This window comes from Gracilinanus agilis, chromosome 2, assembly GCF_016433145.1.
Source record: "Gracilinanus agilis isolate LMUSP501 chromosome 2, AgileGrace, whole genome shotgun sequence".
NCBI classification, from domain to species: Eukaryota; Metazoa; Chordata; class Mammalia; order Didelphimorphia; family Didelphidae; genus Gracilinanus; species Gracilinanus agilis.
In genome coordinates this window covers 645,738,653-645,744,248 of record NC_058131.1, presented here as the reverse complement: position 1 = coordinate 645,744,248, position 5,596 = coordinate 645,738,653, and positions in this window count along the sequence as shown.

Genomic DNA, 5,596 nt, shown 5'->3' with positions numbered 1-5,596 from the left:
AAATATTGGCACATTTCAAAGTAACTCCCAAATTATGTGCTGATGGGATAAGAAAGGTAGTGATGCTGTTCACTGAGAAAGGAAGATGGTTCATAACTTTGAGGGGAAAGTGACATTTAATCTTAACTGTGTACAATTGTTTACCTATGTAGATTTTTAGGTAGATGAGGCTCTTTTTTGGCTTGAAAGAGATTGGAACAGATTTATAGAGGCAAGAGAAGTCATGGAGAACAGGAGAAGTCAAGAATGGGAAATGAGGACACACCACTCATACACTAGCTAACTAGAGACAGAGAAAAAAGTTCCTTGAGGACAGAAACTATTTTGGAGGGATATTTTTTCTCCAGTGAGGAGCATGATGTGACTTTCACAGGGTTACACAGCTAGTAAGTATCTGAGACAGTGTTGGAAATCGGTCTTCTTGATTTCAAGTGCAGTCCTCTGATCACTGCCATTAAGCTGCGAGGCTCTAAGGATGTTTGAGGAACAAAAAGGAGAAGTTAGTGGTTTTGTAATCAACAGGCAAGTCAAGAAGGATTGGATCAGGGAAGGCACTATAAAACTTGGCTATGTACATTGGAAATCTTTCTGAGAGTGATATGAGTTAATTGGTGCATTGGAAATCTTTCTGAGAGAGAGATGTGTTAATTGATTACAAAGGAAACCAGATTGGAGGGGATTCAGAAAGGAACTGGAGGAAGCAAAGGATGACCCTTTTGGATGTGTTTTCCTGTGTTTCCTTCCTAAGAAAAATCAGCCCTTTCACAACCTGTTGCTTTTGTTGAGGGCTATAAGCTCTTTGTCTCCTTAGTTGAGTAATCTGATTCCAAAATGCAGTCAATGAAGTTCTCAGTTTATCTGAGCTGCCCATTAAAGTAAATGTCAGTGGTTTTCTTTGTGTTTATTCTTCCAGTTTTCAGAGGAGCATTAAAGCTCTTGTTCCCTGAATTGATTTTGAAGCCTGTTCAATTATGTATCTAGAAATGTCTCTCTTATATTTCTTCAAAGGCACAGCAATAAAAAGTTGGAAGGAGAATGACTCCTAAGTAATGGGGAATCATGGGAAAAGGGGGTAATTTGCTTCATCGTCAGAAAATCACAAAGGCAGACAATCTATCCATTTTTGCTGGATCTGCCTTACTCAGTCTTTTGCAGCAGCCATCACTAGGGTGGGGTGATCAGGCCTTTACTCCCAGGCAATGAATTCTGAGAATGGCACCTGAGAATGGTGCCCATAGTTAAACTTCTGGCAGAGCTTAGTACCTAGTTAGCTTGACTCTTTATTGGTATTGGTTTTTAAGCCTTCAGTGACTAACTATGATAATTACATCATCAAATCTCTAAATATTGTGGCTACAATGCAGTGGCAAGGGTAATTAATCAAAGTCCAAATCACTGTTTTCTTTTTTTTTTTAAACCATTACCTTTCACCTTAGATTCAGTACTGTGCATTGGTTCCAAGGCAGAAGAGCAATGGAGGTTAAGTGACTTGTCCAGGGTCATAAGCTAGGTAATGTCTGATGCCACATTTGAACCCAGGACCTCCGGTCTCTAGTCTCTAGGCCTGGCAAATGAACCATCTACCTACCCCCACCTCCCCAGATCGCTTTAAGAATAAGGTCCATGAAGTGAAGGGTTTATAATTCTAAGGGAATGTAGCAAGACAAAAATAAGGAAAAGTCAAGGTCAGACTATGAAGGAAAGTCTAGAAGCCAGAGATGTATCCACAGAGAAAGAGGCAGAAAGCAAAGAAGAAGCTGTGAGGTATCAAAGGTCCAAACACTGAAACGGCCAGGAAACACTGGCTCAGAGAGACCTTGAGGAAGCAGCTGTACCTGGCCCTGACTCCACAGCTTGGCTCAGGCTCCAGGCTTAATCCTCATTCGTCCAACCAGCTTGCCTGCCTCTGTCCTGGGGCCCACATGCTGGAATATATATATAAAAGCAAGTTGTTAAATCATACTAATGCAGGACTACAGTGAAAGCCCATGTTTGCATCATCACCATTCATACTTTCCCACAATTTATGGCTTCATTCCCAAACCACCACATTTCTTTGGATAATGTCTTCAATCTCCCATTTTCACTTGCATGTAACCTCCATTTGCATTTGTTCTTTAGAAATGGTGGCCGAAGTTTTCACTGGGGACTTTTGCATGTGGGGTGGGAGGGTGTAGGTTGGTTGGAACTCCCTCTGGGATGAGTCTCCTTGGGGGAGGAAGCCTGCCCAGGTTACAGCAAGGTTTCTTTCCTGTTGAAGGAAGGGCAGGCTGGCAGTTGCTGGGATGAAAGGATACCCCAGGGTAAGGATATCCTTCTTCACCGAGGTGGGGATAGGGGGAGAAGACTTCACTTGGGATGTACCTGGAGACTGAAAAAAGAAGGAAGAGGGGGCAAAGCCCTGATCTTCTCCATCTTGCTTTGAATTTGTCCATAGAGCAGGAGAGATGTCAGGACCAAAAGCCAAATGAAGCCCACAGCTCTCCAGGATGGCCAGAACCAGGTTAAAGTATAATTGGAAAATTTTTTAACAAAATAAAGAAAAATAAAATACAACATAGATAATGTTAATGTGTGGTTTTCTAAGCCCATGTGCTACCTCAGGGATCCATTTCTCTGAGTTGCCACTGCAGCCTAGAGGATGAGCCAAAGCAATGTCTTGTTGTAGGCTATTCCTATGTGTATCTCTTTGGAAGGTACATGACTTTTATGGGCTGAAAACTGTTGTATAAGTAAGAGACACCAATCAGGGTGAATATAGCAGAGCTATTGTTGGTTGGTTTGTTTTTTTTTCCTCCTAGACTTGAATATCCTAGAGTCCTTCTCCTTCCCACAAGCTACTTAAGGATAAGTACTCCCAGACTCGTGATCTAATAACTCCATTTCCTTCTCTAGGAACAATTTCTATTTCAGTCTTTTGCATCATAACTGGACACAAATAACAGATCTTCCCAATACCACAAATCTACGATTTTGTGCCAGGACAATGTAACATTATTTTTCCCATTTGGAATTTTAATGATTTATAGTTTCTCAGTTAAGGACATAGATTTGGAGCTGAAAAGGATCTTAGAGGTCATCAAGTCCAACCTCCTCATTTTAGAAAAGAGAAAACCTGGGTTTCACAGAGCTACACAATGTGCCCAAGACTTGTGTTTAATTTCTTTCTTTCTACATTTAATGGATTCAAATTTAGCCTGGTTCATCTGTTTCCCCTTAATTCTTGTTCCTTTTCCAGCCTGACATTTGCTAATTGATGCCTTTTCTTGGCATCAAAGTACCCAAAGTAGATCCACTAGTGTGATAGTCAATGCAGAAGACTACTAAGTATTATAAGAGAAAGGGCTTGTGCAAGAATCACTAAGCACTTCATTTCCTTTTTTCATTTATTCAAGACTTGCTCAAAGTCACTGAACTAGTGTCAGTTACAGGTTTTGAGCCCAGGTCTCCTGACTCCAGTCCAAGACTTTATCCACTACACCAGTGTTGGTCCTCAGACATTCTAAAAAGCCAGTGTCCTTAACCTTTTTATTTTGTCTTAGATCTCTGTGGCAAGCCTAGCTAGACACCTTCTCAGAATGTTTTTAAATGCATAAGATAAAATTTATAGGATTACAAAGGAAACCAATTCTGTTGAAATATAGTTGATATTAAAACAAATGATTTCACAGCCCCTTTAAGAACTTCTGCTTTAGAGAGATGGAAGGGAAACTTAGCAGGGAACCTCCAGGTGAACATATTTAGCTTACCTGCTGGCCTTCATCCTTCTTGTTAGGAAGCATGCAGTTGGGGGAGAGCTAGCATGGGTCTGAGCTCTGTCCCTGGCTGAGCTACATCAGGGAGAGAGCCCAGTGCCCAAGTCAACAACAAACTCTTAATTAATTAAGAATCCATTTTTGCTAGGGGAATGTGGATATCTCTGGCTATTTGGTTACTTCACCCTTTGTCTTCAAGCCCCTTTTATCTTATCTTGTTCTGTAGGACTGTGGTTATTTTACATCTAGTTAGATATTCACAGACTGTTAGAGTTGGGACAGACCTTGTGAAGCATTTAGACCAATGCCCTCTCCTTTGGCTAGTGAGCAAAGAGAGGAATGGAATGTGAAAAATGAGGTCATGCTGTTTCCGACCAAATGCATTAGGATAATAGGATTGTAGACTGAGAGTTGGAAGAGGTCTATCCTCAAGGTTATCTAGTACAACAGCTTTTTTTTTTCAGATAAGGAAACTGAGGACCACAGAGGTTGGATGATTTACCCAGTGAGCATCACACAGGTAATTCAGGCTAGAGCTAGGATTTGCTATAGAACCTCTGACTCTAAATCCAATTATCCTTCCTCTCCCAGCTCCCCAATTTACTGTCCAATAGGGGGTTTATGCATTTCCGACAGTATGGATTATGCCTATGGAACACTATGACAGTACATCTGTACCTAGGCTATTGGGCCACCAAATGGCTGATGCTATTGAATTGTCTTTGGTAAATATTGTCATTTTCGGTCTTCTTAAAAACAGTTTGTATGAGAAATTCAAAAGAAGCTTCAATTTCTTAATCAAGGTTTTTATTATTAATGATTTTTTATGGTGAGTTCTCATCAGTGAAATCATCTGATATCCTCCAGAGCTATAAATTTAAAAATTTGTGTCATAGATGAGGCTTTAAATCTCCTTGTATATTTTACATATGACCTTCCCTTCAGTGTTCCTCAAGGCATCCATGCCCCTCACCCCTCTCTAGCTGCAGTCTGTTGGATATTACAACTTGCTTTGTCTTAACGTACATCTTCAGAACATTTCTAAAGCACCTACTATGTGCCAAACACTGCTACCACAAAGACCACAATAATAATAACAGTGGTAGCTAGCATATATAGAGTGCTTTTAGGTGTGAAAAGCACCTTACAAATATCATATCATTTTATCCTTATAACAACACTGGGAGATAATTTTTATTATTATGCCTGTTTTACTCCTGAGGAAACTGAAGCAAGCAGGGGGACACTGACTTGCTCAGAGTTACCTAACATATGAGGAAGGATTTGAACTTAAGTCTTCCTGACTTCTAAAGCCAGTTTTCTATCTACTCTGCCACCTGAGCTGTTGAAGATGAGGATGAAGTAGGCTCTCTCCCCTCAAGGAGCTTACATTCTAGTGGTAAGGAAGGAACAGGAGCATAAATAAGTAAATGAGAATTTTGTACAAGGCAAACCAAAAGTAATTTTGAGAAGGGCACTGGTGACTGGAAGGGGAGGCCTCTGTCAGGGGACATTTAAGTTATTCTTTTGTAAATTAGTATTTTCTCCTTGAATTAGTCTTCTTACTTAAACCTATAGCAAATGCCTTCTCTCTGCCCTTTCAGCTCTGGCGCTACAACTACAGTGACCTGTCAACGGTGGCTACTTCTTTTTCCTTCTTTGTCCACCTACTTGTTTGGTCCAGTTAGAAGAGTTTTCCAACAATGACTGTGTTTGCCACTAGGTCCCAGAACCAGAGCCCATATTGATTTGTTTGGGCTTATTCAGGCATGTCTTAGCTATTATTCTTAAAATAATATTTTCCTGAGATGGTCAAGAATCTTAGATGCCCATAACCCGTG